Source organism: Morone saxatilis, unplaced genomic scaffold (genome assembly GCF_004916995.1).
Source record: "Morone saxatilis isolate NCDOM2014 unplaced genomic scaffold, NCSU_SB_2.0 Contig11, whole genome shotgun sequence".
NCBI lineage: Eukaryota > Metazoa > Chordata > Actinopteri > Moronidae > Morone > Morone saxatilis.
In genome coordinates this window covers 12,596,784-12,614,648 of record NW_023339663.1, presented here as the reverse complement: position 1 = coordinate 12,614,648, position 17,865 = coordinate 12,596,784, and the positions used below count along the sequence as shown (strand labels likewise).

Genomic DNA, 17,865 nt, shown 5'->3' with positions numbered 1-17,865 from the left:
CAAACCTGCAGCTCTTGTGGGGTGTTCCCGGTCTGCAGTGGTCAGTACCTATCAAAAGTGCTCCAAGGAAGGAAAAGTGGTGAACTGGAGACAGGGTCATGGGTGGCCAAGGCTCATTGATGCACGTGGGGAGTGAAGGCTGCTGTAGCTCACACTGCTGAAAAAGTTAATGCTGGTTCTGATAGAAAGGTGTCAGAACACACAGTGCATCACAGTTTGTTGCATATGAGGGCTGCTTATCGGTGTATGTGACCTGCAGGCATACTTGCACATGTATGGACAGAAGGAGAAGTGTGAAACTAAGACTGAGACTATTTAGATACCATGTAAAATTAAACTCACAAACTCCAATTTAGACATGTCTACAACTTATCCGCCATAGCGAGAATGATCAGTATCAGTGACAGACGGCGGGTTCTGTCCTTTTTTTTTTAAACCAGTCTCACTTTTCCGGTGATGATAACAGACAAACACTTTATGGAAGTGTGCAGTTGGGAGGAACATTACTGATAGGCAGGGGGTGGATATTCAGTTTTGGTGCTCAGCAAACAACATAAAACGATGCTAAAAGTACCATCATTCCTAATCATCTGGGCCTCATTGCTTGCACTGGCAGGATGGGGGGCAGTGGATGGAGGTTAGATTCTTGTCAGATAACACCTAGGGTTACTGCTCTGTATTGGCACCGGGAAATATGGCACTCTGCTGGCTGGAATCCAAAAGACTAGAACTGTGTCATAATTTTCAACAAACTGCTGTTTTGGAGGGTGGCAGTGTGAGCCACAACCTGTGGTAGAGTTATGTGTTATATTTGAGAACCAACATGGCGTTGGCGGTCTATAGTACAATTTAGTGCTGAGCCTGAATTAGGACCAATTAAATTTATTACATGGCATGAAACTACTCTGATTTGGGCCTTTGCAAAAATGAAGGATGCTCTTTTTAATTATAATAATAATAAGCCTATTGTTATCATCATTTAGGGCTGCTTGTGTGGGATAATTTCCTTTTTTGTTATGTGTCTTGAGGTCAGATTAGAAAAAGGAGGGAGGGTTATAGGTTGTGAATGTTTCTTATAATCTGTCCATGGACCAATGACTTGCTCAATTTTCTCTGTAAAATATCTATTTTGTATTCAGTCTCATGCTCATGTGCACTCTGATTTGCCTGTCTAATTTCTGGGTTGAATGCTCAGAACCAGTTGTTACAGTACAGTAAAACAACTCTTGATTAGTCAGGAATGATCTCTGACATTGGTAAGGGAATTGAGGAAAGCAGAAATAAAAGCAGCTAGCTGTTATTAATAGAAAATTGTGATTTATGCATTTGGATATAGGCTAATAAAGAACCTGTGTTTTTTGCTCCACAACATCTAAGATTATAGGTTGCTTTGAATGAGGCTTTATAATAGCTTAAGATTCCTAGACTGCAACTAACTTGAGTATCTCCCCTTTCTATTTTTTTTTTTTTTTACTCTTTGGGTTTGTTCTAAGTGTGATCTGCTGAGTGTTTTGTCTCAAACTCTGTATAGCTGCAGTGTGCTGCAGTGTGAGTTGGACCTGTGGGACCAATACAAGCCTCAAGGCTGTATTCAAGTAGGAGGAGGGGAGCCATGGTAAACTACAGCAGTGGTTAGATGGGAAAGAAATTGTCATTGTATCTACTTTGTATTTCTCACCTTTTGTGGACAAAAAAAAATCTGTTCACACCATGACTTTGTGGTGACTCACCTACCACCTGAAAACAAAAAGTTTGTCCCCAGAAGAATAACAATTTCTTAATCGTAGGATTAAGACTCAGTTTTTGGGTTAAGGTTAGAGTTATCAGAGGTTTTGTTGTGTGTAGTGTTGGAGGAGCACAGTTTTCCCTCCAAACTATTTTCGGCTTTGTTCTCAGGCATTGCTCTCTCTTCTTCTCCTTTCTACCAAACTTTTTTTTTTTCCCTTAGGAAAATGAGTCAGCAAGTGTTTATCACATGCACTTCAAAAGACCATTTTGCTCTCCTCTTTATTTCCTCTCTCCAACATTTGGACAGATAAAACTAATACATCGCTGCTGAGAACACATATAAGTTGTTGTTCTTGTGTTTGAAGCGTTTTTTTTTTTTTTTTTTCTGTCTTTCTTTGATGAGTAATGATTGCATAGCCAAGTGGAAATCCCTTGGTATCATTTAGGAATCACGGCAGATTAGCCATTCTGTTGGCACATACCTGCCACTGTTGTGGTCTTCACCACATTTTATACCTTTCTGTTTTTTTAGCCTCATTCTTACCTCATCAATTCACACAACACACCCCCCACTGGCTGTTGCAAAAGAGCTATCATACTGACACCGACAGTGTGTATGCTGCTGGTGTGTTTTTCTGGTTGATCTGATCCAACTGCTGAGTGGAGACAGCAACTTGGGGCTGTCACAAGGGGACACAGGCCGTGAGGATGAGATGTGACATGTGGCCTTGGCTTAGTGACATATGGTGAAGCCTTGCTGTCAGAGTTTGGGAGAATACAGCTGAGCTAATGTTGCTGTTTGACTAGGTTTGCTATAACTCGTGCTCTGAAATATTCTTGCTGGCCGGTCACTCTCATGTAACCATACCTCTGTCTCAAACAATAGAGGTGTGGAAAAATTCCTAAAAGAAGGAAATAATTATAAAAACCCTTTCAGGAAGCACATCTCAAGGTTCAAGCTCATTTTGCTAGATGTGGATGCTGATTAGAGCAGATCAGATATTCAATATTTTTCAGTGTTGTTTGCTTAAGTTTCATACGTCTGTTTTTATTTGTTTTGTATGATTAACAATTACAAATTATATACTGTGCAAGTATTGGTTTAACATTTAGATTTTCTTTCTAAACCTTTAGTGGACTATAATATCCCATACAATTTTGTATAATTTGTGTAGAGCTGAGTGTTTGTCAGAAAAGTTTGTACAGGATTTGGACAACATATTTTCTTGCCTAACATGATGAAATTGCAAAGGCTTCTATTATGAATTTGGTTCCTTATCTCAGAGTCAAATGACAGCCTCCCACTGTGTCCCTGTTTTGTTTCTTTTCACCAGACGTCCTCTTACCACTATGACCCAAACAATCCCATTCCTCATCACCCCCCATCACGAAGAAGAAAGACATCAAAGCTCAATATTCATGTTGGACTGTCTGTCTTTCATGTGGGTTGTCAGTTTGATGCTCAGCTTGATGCTCTCTCTCCTTTTGTGTTTTAGGTCATCGCCTGGAGCAAACAGTAGAGCTGCTCTGCCTACCTACAGATATCAGTAAGTTGCCATGGCAGGTTATTACAGTATAATGCTATAGTGAACAGTGTGGGAGGAATTATTATAGTGTCACATGAAAAATAGTCAAGTTTTGCACATTGTAGAGACATGACAGTAATGATAGGATGACCACTACCCAATGTTGTGTGTTTCTGTGTACTGGTATACTCAGACCTGTTTTTATGCACTGAGCAGGCACACATAGCAACTTCTGGGCCCTAGGGAGCTCCTTAACTTGCCTGGCTGTCCACGAGTCATGACACTCTGGTGTAGAAACAAACAATGATGTGAGGTGATGAGGAGAAGGAATAAGGGCTAAAAGGATGGGGAAAATATGGGAGGTGAAGATATGTTGTAGGGTGGAGGTTTATTTAGCAAAGTGACTTTGCTTGGTGTTTATGACTCCATTGAAGCTTGTATTTGTAATGTTTTTATTCAGTATATCCATCTGTATGGTAGAACATTGCAAAAGCATAAATCCTCTGCTAAAATTCTGATTGGCTTGTGAGCTTACACCAGTCCTTGTTGACAATGCCAATAAACTCTGTTCCAGAGAGAGTAACTCAAACACTTCACACTATGTTAGGATTTTTTACGTATCAGAGACAAAGCCCATCACTTGATATCATTCTTCCCTAGCTGTCACACCTTTAATGTGTTGCAGTGGCTGACTGGAAAACAAACAAACTCTGCGCTATTTGTAACCCTATTATTGAATTCAGTGCCTTAGCTGAGTAGCTTGTTCACCATATCTGTAAATATGTTAATAAAGTACCAACAGTGACATTGTTGATATTGAAGTTTCTCGGTCAAATATATTGTGATAGGTATATGTCCACATCGGTCAGCTGGTTATAGGCACAAGTACAGGGTGAGAAGTCAGGAATGAGACAGAGAGGAAGGAGAGACTGAGGCCCATGAAGGAGGAAGTAGGGCATCATGGGAGAACCCAGCTGAAGACATACTGTACATGGGTGGAGGAAAAGATGCAAAAACAACAGTTGAGCAATCCAAAGTGTTGTGAGCCTCTCAACACTGCCTCCCCTCATCATTTATTAATATTCTGCTAGAATATTCATCCATCCTGGTACATCGCCATCCTCCTAGAGAGAGAGAGAGAGAGAGAGAGAGAGAGAGAAATTAATAGAGCTCTGTATCATCCTGACACTCAACAGTGTATCGAAAACCTTTGTTATTGTAGTCACTTGAATAGATGGCTCCTTCCATCTAATCCACTTGTCTGCTTATTTCATGTTTACTGTTGATTTTGACCACATCCTTTTCTGTAAAGGGATTAAAGAGAGACCGGGCAGGCCTGTTCTGGATTTCAAACTATGAGCCACAATGTGGTCTGAAAGGAGCTGTTACTCCAGAACCAGATCACTCACATGAGCCTCACAGCCATACTTGCTCTTGAGTAGGTCCGTAAACATCCTCAAAATAGGTCTTCATCCATCTGCATGTCACTGATATGGGAAATCCATGGCGGTTAGGATTCATACTGGGAAGTTTAGCGGTAGACTGGTCTTGGGGATTGCTGCAGTGTGGTGTTTGAGTCATCAAGAGCTGTGCAGTGATGTGTGCTCAGTCTGCCAGCTGCTATGCTTCACTTACTCCGATTAAATCCTTTGAAGATGAAGGGAAGGACAAAGAATCTGGCAGTCCCGTAACTTGTTATAAATCATCAAAAGCCGGAGAAGCTCCATTAATGTGTACACTAGTTCTGTGATATCACACTGTGAATGCACTGATAACTAACCCCTGTCTAACTAAGTCATGGTGGAATTTGACGCCATGCTATGAAGTCGGTCACATCTGTAACCACATATGCTGTTAACTGTGTGAGGAACCATCTGTACTTTACCTCTTTTCTACTTTCTTCTGGTCTTCTTGAGAATTTCAGTTATCTGAAAGCTTAAAAGAATCCACAGTCAGTGTTTTTTGTTTATATGCACTGTTATATTTGTGCCCGTGTCTGCCTCATGATATAGCATGAAAATTCTTCTGCTTATTGACATTTAGACAAATTTGCCAACCCACCGGCACAAAATATATGAGGTTGCCATAAATGTATGAGGTGCTCTGAGAAAGCTGTAAACAAAAACATATCAAATTTTATATTTTCCACCGAGAAAACTGTCTCTATTGTCCTTACCCATGTGCTCCCTTCTGCCTTGTGTAATAAAGTGAACCAATATATTTTTTTTTATTGACCCCTATAAGCTTTTAGAACCAACCTGGCTTAAAATGCTAGATTTTTTTGGTAATGTTGGAATTAAATTTGTCATAACACAAAAAAGTGTTATCACAAAAAGCTTCTTGCTCAATTTGAAATTCCTCTTAATTAGAACGAGATGTATTGCCAATTTCCTAGAAACTGTTTGTTTGCAATCATGCATGTCCAGCAAAGAAATGCCTGAATCCTATATAGGTAAAAACCATGCTAGAAAAAAAACATTTAATTAATTGCCTTTTATTAACCAGTTATGTCTAATCAACAATCACAAATAGATTGAGGATGTGGAGTATCTTTACAATATACAGTATTTACCAAGATAAAACCAAAAAATGCACAACAACACAGACAGTGGCAGTGAGGTTGGATCTAATGTGTTAAAAAAGAGAGTTAGCAGATATCAGCTAGCAAGGAAGGAGTGATCTGCTCCCTCCAAAAGTCAGCGTAGACATTAACTAGAACCATAGTGCATCATTGGCTGTGCATGTTACCTCTGCTCTGCATTGATGTACTCACAAGTCTTTGTAATTGCGTGATGATAATGTCACCACTTTATTCACTCCTGCAGCACGATAAGAGAAGGTCCGAGTGCACGATCAACTGAATATTGAATCAAGACCTGTGGTGATTCAGTATTGTGCTCAGAGAAACCTCAGCAGGTGAACCTCCAGTTGAAGGACAGCCTTTTTATCCACAAGGCAACACTGTCCGTTAATACTATTGGGACTAAATGTGGGGGAAAGGTCCATGGTTTAGTTTTAGGACATAGTAGAGAGACCAGATTCAGAGTGATGTGATGTAAGGGGATTCAAATGAGAGCTGCAATAATCCAGATTTCTGTCGTCATGGGATAAGTGCTGCTGTCTGTCCGGTCAGCAAGCCCTGTTGACCCTTCTCTGTCCTTGCTGTCTCTTATGATCCCTGGCTGCATCCCAAGAGACAGCGAAATTAGTACTCAGCACATCACAGTGAAATGACTGAGGCAATCTACAAGCTGCCATCTTTGGCATTGATTTGTTTCTCCTCAGATCTGACCTTTTATGAAACAAATAAAAGCATGACAGTTCTTTCAATGAGACATTTATATGTACTGATGGAACATAAACATCATCGGTGAAAACATAATCCTACATTGAAAGTCACAGTGCACTCTTAATGTTTTTGGAAAAAGTTACATCTTTACTAAAGACTTATGTTATCTGGCCAGTGAAAACTAAACTTTGTCAGAGGGAAACTTTTTGCTCGCACACACACACACACACACACACACACAAACAAGGCCGCTTTAGCAGAATGCAGCATGTACAGAGTGGAACAAAATAGCATTAGAAGAAATACAGTAGACTCTACTGAGTAGAGGTATAACATTAAGAAAACAAATGGCAAATGTGTTGTTTTAATTGCAAACCTAATTATTTTTGTACAAATGACAGATGCAACTAGATAAAAAGTTATCTCCAGCCGTACCGAGTGTCAACAATGTTGGTTTGCACTTACTTTAATGACTCATGACATTTTTGCTGGATATTGTCTCATCCATTTCATAAACTTGAGAGCATAGAAGCATTAATGTCTCATTAATGCTACAGCCAAGAAGAATCAGAATCTGCTGGCAAATAGGTAGAGTGTTTTTGAGAGTGTTTTCGCTACATAACTGACCAGACTCCAGTTATATATAGTTTCATGGTACTGTGGATTTCTGGTGTTTTTATTGTTTTCTGGGATCTACTTTTATTTATTTTTATGAGCCACAATGTGGTCTGAAAGGAGCTGTGACTCCAGAACCAGATCACTCACATGAACCTCACAAACATACTTGCTCTTGAGTAGGTCCGTAAACATCCTCAAAATAGGTCTCCATCCATCTGCATGTCACTGATATGGGAAATCCATGGCGGTTATGATTCGTACTGGGGAGTTTAACGGTAGACAGTCTTGGGGATGGCTGCAGTTGGTGTTTGAGTTTTATATTTTGTGGGCTGTATTTTCAATGATGATCCTGCATATATTTTATGTTCCACTGATTTTAATTTTTTATTCATGCAAAAAATAAATAGTTCACATAAATACAACTATTACTGGAGACCACTGACTTCGGTGAAATGTATGATACATTGGTATTTTAATTTGCACATACAACATAATTCAGTTGTTCCCTCTTAATTTCCTGCCTTCCTTTTCTGTCCCTACAAATATTTATTACACCTGCTGCACTCTTTGTAGCCTTTCCTCTCTTCTTCACTCCTAAAACACCGTGCATTGTTTTATATTCCTGTATACATACAGAGAACAAGATTGGACAGGCTGTTGTTCTGTTCTGCCTACAAATAATTAAATTGCTGGAAATGCTGCATGGAGATTGAACTTTTGGCAAGAGTTGGATGTCAATATACATCACGATAAAGGTTCTGCACAACAACTACAATGGCAGACCATGTCCTCACCAATTGCTGTCCATGGCTGCCTGCCAGTGATTATCATTTTACTTTACATTTACTGTACAGACGTATTTGACAATAAATGTATTATTACAATTACTATATTAATCTAAATTATTATTATTATTATTATTATTATTATTAAATCATTGACAGATTAATTCATAATGAACATAACAGTTAGTTGCAACCAGAGATACAAGAATTAGTTTAATTAATTAGTTGAAAGACAGTAAAATTATAATTGAATTATTTCTAAAGCAAAAATGTCAAACAATCTCTGGTTCAATGCTTCTCATTTGTGAGATTTGGCTTTTCTCTATTTTACGTGAACTCAATATTGTTTTGGTAGATCAGACACAAGACTTTGCCATAGATGCTTGGAAATATTGATTGTTTTTTTTACATTATATATATATTTTATATTATATGTACATTTTATAGACAAAACGATTAATCGGTTAACTCAGAAAATAATAACCAAACTAATCGAGCTGCAAATTGGCCAATAAGCAGCTTTTTAGCCTCATTAGCAGTCTCTCGACATTAATACAATCAGATGACTATGAAAAATAAAATATTTAAACAAGTAATAATTTGACCCTCAGTCAGTCTCCCGGTCACTGATAATTAAATAGCCCGGCTGTACCTTATAACCCCATTATAGCTCCATTTTATTCAGTGTTTCCAGTTTTTGTCTTAGTTTGTGCCATATTCACATTACATTTGTAAAACGTAAATCATGATAATATTTTATCTGAATGTTTTGTGACATTCACCCTTCAAGGGGTATTGGTGAGTGTTGATGGTTAATAATCCTAAAATGACATACATTAAATCCACAATCCTCTTAACTGCTCATTTGATCTTGATGTTTTATCCATTTTTTTTTAATCTTTTGACTTGTAGGGGGTTCACGCTGAGATAGGGGGGACGAGAGAAAAGAGAGTTGTAGATGTATGAAAGTAGACAGAAAGAGACGACTGATCAGGGCTGCTCTTGGATTCCCGCCTCTGTTGCCTTGACATTCACCATTTAAACCAACAAATAGAACAGACGCAATGTGATGATGCCAATTCTGAACAGATACATCTGCTCTCACCTTGTCTAGGTATAACACTGAGCCGGAGCCAGCCTCATTACCAAACCCAGGCACTGAATGTGTTCCTGCTTGGCACAGTTTCCACTGAGCAATGTGAGCAAGATTTCCCCAAAGAAATCTAGGTTTAGCAATCCGCAATCTTAAAATAGCTTTGAATCATACATTATTACATAGCAGGCTTGCCTCCTCTGTCAAACCACACTTTCTGCTGTGATTATTGTCTCCTTGTTTTCTCCAACCTTCCACATTTGAAAAGATTCCCCATGCTCATTAGCATAGCTTTATAGTTGATATGAACAGACTCACAGATGGCTTTTCTGTCTCTCAAAAGTAAATGCACTTAAAAAGAAAAATAACTTTGTACATTATGCAACACACATGAATAGATATTGTCATGTTTTGAAGTTTGAATGTATAAAAGAACAGTTGCTGGGGAATACAGGAAAAAAACAAACAGAGCTGCTTTTGGATCATGGGGGAATGTATTACGTGTGAGTGAGTGGAGGGGAAGTGGGCAGATTTCAATCTTCCAGCCTGACTCAGTGTGTTTCCCTTGGGTTCAGTAAAGCATAAAGGATGCTGGGAGGTGTGACACCCCCTCCTGAACCTGCCAGTGCTCCAGGAGGATTGATGTGACAATCACACACACACACACACACAAACACACGTGCACACACACCACACTCAGGCAGTCAGATGCAACAAACTAAAGCCACTGTGTCAACAGTTAGCACACAGTGTCATACAGGTCCAAGAGACAAATGCGTAGACACATTTGTGCACACACAGATGTCAGTGCAACATAGGACTGGGCTGATAATCAAAATCAAGCCTCTGTCTGTCTGTCCGTCTGTCTGTCTTTTGTTCTTGTCAGGAGCGGTGCTGCTCCTCTGTGTGGCCGAGCAGTCGCTGTCTGTGTGATTAATCCTCAGCCTGTCAGCTGGCCAGCAGCGATACTGAAACCAAACAAAAACTCACACAAAGCTCAGCAGTGTGCGTGCTCTCACAGTCCATTTCGGGATGTGCAGATGTGTGCAGGTTGGGCTCGCGCTCACCGGAAAGCAAAGAAGAGTAAAATATTCTAACCTGTTGTGTTTTTCAGGGCAAACATTTACCAGAGGGATGCTTTGTTTTCAATTTGCATCTAATTACAGTCAACACTTTGGTGTGTTGTTTTCAAGGCACAAATGCATCTAGCCTAAGCATGCATGTATAGATGTGGGAAAAGCCACGTTAGGGCTGATGGAGTGTGCACTACAGTGTGTGTGTGTGTGTTTTTGTGATGTGAAACCTGAATATTTTCCTCCTGTTTTCCCCGAGGGGTTGTGTGATTGACCGAACCCAGAAGTTATTTCATGTGCCTGCCACCAAACTGCATTAGCGGGCCCAGCCGTTACCGCTCAGCCTGTCTGTCTCTCAACAAGATAAGGGGATATTTCCCAGCCCAATATTGCTTTCTCTGTTCTGTGCTGTCACTGAATACAATGACCATCACCACATTCAATGAATATTATTAGCATCTTTCTCATGATTCTGTCAATGTGGAAGACAGCTTTGTGGGAGTAGAAGTACACGCTGTTTTTTTTCCATGGTCTGATATCTGAGCTGACTCTTGGAGAATAGAGTTGATACCAGCTGCGGTGTATTGTCCGGTCTAAACGCAATTATAGGGCATCTGTCAAACGTTCATTATCACCAGTCATTAACAAAAAGTCACCTGGCTCAGCAGTTTAAAGCACTGCCGTTATTTCAGTTTGAAAGCACCTGACAAAGGTTAAGAGAGTGAAGGCTGCTGAGAAATAACTGTTGTTGATTAGAAGTTGACAGAGGATGAGGATTAGAGGCCTGGGCAGAGAAGCGGTTTCTGGAGAGGGGTCAATAAGAAGCAGGATTGTGAAAGACCTCTAACTGAGGGATCAGGTGTGTTTTGAGTCAACCATTGTGCCATTGTCAGCCAGGGAGCAATTCTCACCTTCATCTCTCCAGACTTTAAGTGGCAATTCTGGAGGGATGACAGGTCAGTGTAGCAAACCAGTATGGGTTAGTATTATTGTCCATTCTGCTCTGTGGCCGTCTGCTGAGGTCCATACAGTATAAAAGGACTATTTCTAATCCTGTGACATTTCTTTATGTGGTTTTACTTATTCACTGGTTTCAACTGGGAGCCACAAAATCTAATATTTTCACTTAAAACAAAAAACCTTCCAATTCCAAAATCAGTGCAGATTATATTCTAGAGTATTACAACACAATTAGGTTTATTTATTCACACAAGTGATCATTTTGATTAAACTTGTTCAAATTAACACTGATTGATCCAAAGGATTTACTGCAGTTACAGGAAGAGCTTTACTACTAGTATATTAGTGCTAACACAGTACAGGAGTTGCATTTATGAAAATAAGCCAAAGGTGATACATTTCAAAATCCATGTTATCATTATTTGCTAACATACCAAAAAAGATGGGGCAGAAAAGCAAGATTATTGACAAATTTGACAAAATTATCAGACCTGTAGCTCATACTATCAGCTGTACAAAAGCATCTTAAGTTTATGACTTGCACATCATAGCAACAGGTCTGCAGTTCCTGCTGGTAACAAATGAAAAGTAGTGTTATTGTTGCTTTTTGAAAGTGCAGTAACGTGCACTTCGTATATATTTAAGAAGAGTCAACCAACAATGTTTAGTCACAGATTACTGATGATGACCAAGTACAAGACGAAAGACTTTACACAAATAATATCTCTTTCCCTAATTAAAACTCAGATCATAACAACTCAATTTATACTGATTATGAAAATCACCAATGAAAACGTTTTATAAAAAATGTGCCTTTTACTTTTCAGTCGATATTTATGTATTATGTCTTTGTGTCTGTTTTTTTGTCAGGACACAAAAAATGACTAATCCCTTTTTAAGCAAAAATAAATAGTGGATCTTCGTGCTGCATATTCTCACTCTGTATTGTTTCAGCAGACACAAATAACCATAGTTTTTAATTAGCAGCATCTCCATAATCTTTATTATCTCCCTCCTTTTTTATTTGGCTATTATTATACTAATACTCATTTATTTTGTAGTCAGGTTTCAGCTTGGTTGGGAGAGAGTGGTGTGGGAGGATTTCTCATTAAATCCAAAACAAATGTTTCCCTGCTGCTCACGTGTGTGCAGTGGTGGCAGTCCCAACAATGAGTGGGTATTAGTGTGATGTCAAGACTGCCTTTACCGTTTTCCCCCAAGTTAATAATTTGACATATTAAAATAACTTAATGCTTTTTATCTGTCTCGCTTTCTCTCGCTCATTCCCTCTCATCAGTAACCAAACCCAGTTGACAGCTTCAATTAAACCCTGTGAAATCGCCCCAGTATCCGTCTCCCTCTGGGGCCATTTAGCTGCGTTTAGCTCTCCGCAAGCTGGGCTTGTCGCCAGGCAAACTTTAGAGAGTGTTTCATGTTCCTTCTTAAAATGTAGGCCAATCCAGCCCCATGTGCCACCTGGCCAGCCTTAGAGCCCACAAACCAACGTATGTGTTCCCACTGTGAGCTCATCTGGGTGATAGTTTGCTCTGGTTGCATTTACTGTAGTGGTCACATGCAAGTGTTAAAAAGGATAATATATGTATTTATCTGATAAGTTTGTTGACTTGTTTGTTGACCAATTGATCAAAAACATTGCATTGCCTTGTTTGCATCTTGTTTAAAGTTGAACTTAAACACACCACAAAGACTACAGCCAATAGCCAGCTGACCACTAACGTGCACATTTTGCCCTTCACTGTATTCACAGTCCAAACAATGTTACAGAAAAACAAAACATACTAGGATACAATTTTATTTTTGTCAATTTAAAGATTTTTCACTAAAGAATAGGAAACATGATTAAGGGCTCTATGTTTGTAAACAAGTTTGGCACAGATCACAGTCACTTGTGGCGCACTTGGATACGGAGTCGGATGAGAAAGAACACTTTATCCTACATTATAGCTGGTCGTGTTAGGACAGAATAGATGACTGACTTTAATTGAATTGCTGTGTGTAATTGTAGCTTGACAGTGTGCAACATCACTCCAATTAGAGACTGCAGATGGAACAGATATCTACTGCCTTCAGATGGCTGTGAAACAACTAGAATTCAAGGAAAGTCATTCGGTATAGGCCCCTAACTGTTGTAAAGTACGGTGTTATCACATTTCAGTCAAAACCACAAATGTCAGCCTAATGGTGGCAATAGAGGAAAAAGTAAGCGAATCACCGCAGTCATCAGGCTTCATCCTCTGGGTACCATAATGTCGATAAAAGAATTCAGGCAATCCACCCAACAGTTGTTAACATATTTAAATCTGAACCAAAGATCAACTGGGACATTGGCTGACATTGGCATCCTTCTCCCTTTTAGTGCGGCTTAAAGCAAACAACAAAGCAGAAGAAACCAGATTTGATAATGTCCTCTTTGTTTGCAGTGAAGATGATATTTCTCCCTTTTCCCGGGGAAGGCTTTCCTTTAGTCTTGTCTTGGATACCATTTTATACCACTGTGGATATGTATGGAGTCTAGTTCCTGAAGCTATAAAATGAGGTCCTATGATGCTGGGCCACCCAAAACAGAGAGGTGTCCATCTGGTGGATTCCTTCTGCCTTCATTTGTTATGAGAGGGCACATTTACTCACAGCTGACATCGAAAGTGTTTCTAGTGCTTCCAAATGGCTAAAAATGGCTAGATTAGCACTGTAGCATTGTTTGAATAATGTGTGCATACATGTGTGTTTGTTGTGTAGGAAGGGTTATTTAATGATTGGCTGAGACAGTCCTCCTCTGAGAGCCTGCACTGCAAAACAAAGAGTTGCCGTGGTAACAGTCAAGGGTGAAGGAGGAGGGTGTGTCTGTGGTGTGCTTCGAGTGGCGAGATGGACATTGGCAGGCAGACTGGCGGGGGAGTGAGCGATGCATTCTGTGGTCCTGTGCCATTCCTGCTTCTCACCAAGTCTCTGCTTGCCTTCTCTTCCCATCTCCTGCATTGCTCTCTTGTTGTCGCCCTGAAGTGAGTGGGAGGCTGTAAGGAGAACAAACACTGAATCTCAATGAGACAGCTGAGAGGAAACTCATTTTCTCGCTCCGTCTCTCTCTGATAGTGCCTTTTTATTCTTTATTTACAAGCAGCATAACTCAGCACGGCCAGGTTATTACACAATTTATTAACATGTGTTTAACGATGTGGAAGCGTTGTATGGGTAGTTTAATGTTATTCAGTTCAATGTTTACAAGATCATGTGATCAGAGCTGACTATAATAAAGATGATGGATGACAGCTTCCTGAAGGGTACGAGAGATTATTTCATGGATCACAAAACGTTTGACATACTTAGTATCTCAGAAATTGAGATTTCTCCCCACAATGCTTGAATTTACTCTTCTGGTCAGTCTGCCCCAAATTTACACCCACAATTTTAGAACAGATTATCAAGATAGTATATCAGGGAGTGGGTATATTGTAGTTATTTTGCGACCGGAGAAGTTAGGAAGGCCGCAGTGTTAAATAGTTGACCCCCAAGGTCTGAGGCTTGCTTCTTTTCCAGTTTGGTCTTATCTATCAAAGAAATGCTTGAACAAAAGAGTTAAGGCCTACATTCTTCATAACCTGGCTGGCTACAGTAGTAGTATTTTCCTCTTCCAGGACAAATAAACTTATTGCTTTGTAATGAGACTGGATATGGTGTCAGTTCCTTTTTGTGGTCCTGATCATTGGGCCAAAAGATGATTTGGTGTCATATCTTCAACCACTGATATAAAGAGAAATCCATTTTGCAAAAAAAGTATTGTTTTTTCCACCCACAATACACAATAAGGCCATTAGGAGATTCAGCATCAGTCAGTCATCATTGTCAGCAGCTGTATTTCAGGGAACAGTCAAGTCAATTTGCAAAACACCTTAATTTTATGAAAATATGACAATTTGAGGCTAAATGCAAAAATCTAAAATGTACACAACAGGGCGATTTTATAAATATGAACTGACACTGTAAATGTAGTCAGTTTCAATCAACATTATCAGTTCATTTCAGATGTCTGTCCTTGTGCATTTGTGTGCGTAATCAGTTTTTTTTAAGATTAGGAAGCGAAAACTGTTATGTTCTTATATATTGTCTTGAGTGTGTGTGTTGTGGTGTGTGTGTTGTAGGTGTGTTGTGTGGTGTGTTTCTGTGTGTAGTGTTGTAATGAAGAGAGGAGCATGACGCAGAAAGCACACTCTTCAAGAAGAGCCAATTCCTCTGTGCTTGGTGCGTAGGCAGCAGGAAGCAGTCTCCATCTTTAAAAGAATTGAAATAGAGAAGATTATTCCTTTCATTATCCTTTCTTCTGGAAGCTCACAGTGACTTCTATTCCATCCTGTTCATGCTCTTAACTTAAAATTCAGCAGACAGGCTTTTTTTCCCTTTCATTTGAAAAATGACTGAAGATGAGGTAGATCATAACCCAAAGAACGAATGAAAATCTATAATGTAATCATTGACACAAATGTGACATACAGGCACCCACACAAGTAATGAATGTATTGATTGATTAGCAGTTATTTGTAATGACAATACAGAGCATTGTTTGTCAATTGTATCTAGAACTGCATTCAGTTTGTGCCTATTTTATACTTATTAGACCAACCTATTAGGTTTGCAGAACAGAGCCAACAAATATTGATTTCATGGTCCTCTTTGGACAGTCATCAAAAGTAGCTTATGTCTGGTTATGTTATATTCAGCACAACGAGAAATTACCTTTACATATAACTAAGCAAATACATTTTGAGGGAAACGTAATGGTGACCAAATTTTTTATTAACATAATGTAATTACATAACAATGTTGTTAGTTAACATACCTGTACGTACCTGTACCTAAACATATTTTTCCGGCAAAATATGCAATCTTGCAATACTACAATATACTATAACAATACTCACTCATATTGTTTACAGCATTATTCAAAAGTCAGCAGTCACTTGAGCAATAAGATTTTTTTTATTTTTAAAACTAAAATCACAATCTTTCCCTAAACTTAACCTAGGGCCAACCAAAGGGCTTTTTTTGCAGGAGTCTGGGCGCAAACACTTTACTGTGGTGTGACAGTTATGCACTTTGTACGTTACCACCTTAACGTAATTATGAAAACAATTTAGTAATACACACATGTAATTTCTAGGAGACAGGGTTGTTAAATCTGTGAACAAGCTACTTTAAGTCACTTTTTTTTAAAAGCCAGTGGTCCAGCTAATGCTAACAGTGTTCAGAAAACCACTGTGTTGACTGCTGCCTGATATGCAGTCGACTCAGTATTGAAATGCATCAGTATTGAAATGAACTTGAAATGAACACGATGCTTCATTTTTCCAACAAATCACTGCCTCCACTCCCACTCTTCCTACTTCACTCCACAGAGATCACATACATGACCATTATGCAGTTAAATGATATTCTTGTAGTAAGTGCACAGCTGAGCCTGCAGCAAACATGTGGCATTGAACAAGAGCACAAAATAAGAAGCACAAACATATCTTCTATCATATTGTTTTTATATTATGTAACTCCAAATTAATTTCTATCAGAGACTAAAATGAAAAGAGCAGCAGTTTGTTTCAACACAAAACATATTTGGCTGTAGAGTGTGCCACTGTCTCCCACTGTTATGCATTACATCAGACAAAACTTTTAATACATGTGAAATAAGAACATAAATAGCATCTTTACAGCAGTTAGAAATCTTGTTTTTGCTCACATCTAGTGATTTAACTTCTCACCTTGCTGCAGTTATGTTGAAGTGTCAGTACACCTGATCTGTTGAGAGTGATTCATTTGGAAAAACAGGAAATGGTGTATGTTCACATCACCATGATACAAAGTTGATAAATTACATTAATGAATTATTGCCCAGCCCTAGAAAAAGCAATGTTTTGCTGGGAAACATTCGAAAGTGAGCGTAAGCTATCAGTCATTGCTGTGTCATGTTTTCGCCTCTCCATGTATCTTCCCCACACCCTTAGTGAAATTGTTAATTCATATGCTAATGGGATCAATAGAGATACTTAATTCTGTCTTATTTCATTTAAAAACTTGATTAGCCATGTGACAGTTTGGCTGATAATCTTCTCTTTTCATGGTTCTTTAACACTCTGCAGGGTAAACAACACTCATCTGTTCTGTCATGCCTCTTCCCTGTTGAAGGCTGACTGTCTAATTCACTGGTGTGAACAGAGGTCATAACTTAGAATTCAAGGCAGAGAGACATTAGTATTCCCGAGGCCCTCACTCTGACCGAGCCATCTGCTGCTTTCGAACTGCTTCTCTCGCCCTCTGTCCTCTCCTCAGCCCTGCTTTTAGGCACACACACGCACACGCACATGCACACACACACGCACACGCACATGCACACACACACACACACACACACTTTTAAGACATGTGTCTGCCAAACAAGGAGAGTGTCTGAGCGTAATTTAAAGCTTTATCTCACTGTAGATGAAGCGTTTTGTGGCAGGCATGAATAGGTCTGTCTGTGGAGACAGCCCTGCACAAGTGGTCCCCAGCTGCAGCTCAAAACAGACAATTGGGATACTGGAGGCTGGTATGTTGCTGTTAGTACTCCCGGTGTGTGTGTGTCAAGCCTTTTTTAGTGATGAAGGTAACAGCTTGAATCAGTGCCTACATTTCAGCACATTTATGTAGGAGACTTATACGTGTGTGTGTGTGTGTGTGTGTGTGTGTGTGTTGTGTGTGTGTGTGTGTGTGTGTGTGTTGTGTGTTGTGTGGTTGTGTTGTGTGTGGG

At 39.4% G+C, this 17,865-nt stretch overlaps 1 protein-coding gene across 1 annotated transcript in view; it reads left to right on the top strand.

Annotated features, from left to right (window-relative positions):
• apba2b (amyloid beta (A4) precursor protein-binding, family A, member 2b) overlaps nucleotides 1-17,865 on the top strand; it is a 59,879-nt gene that overhangs the window by 13,767 nt on the left and 28,247 nt on the right. The window contains exon 2 of the mRNA XM_035682078.1: nucleotides 3,225-3,275. The gene's annotated coding sequence lies outside the window, so the exon portion shown is untranslated. The remainder of the gene's footprint in view (nucleotides 1-3,224; nucleotides 3,276-17,865) is intronic.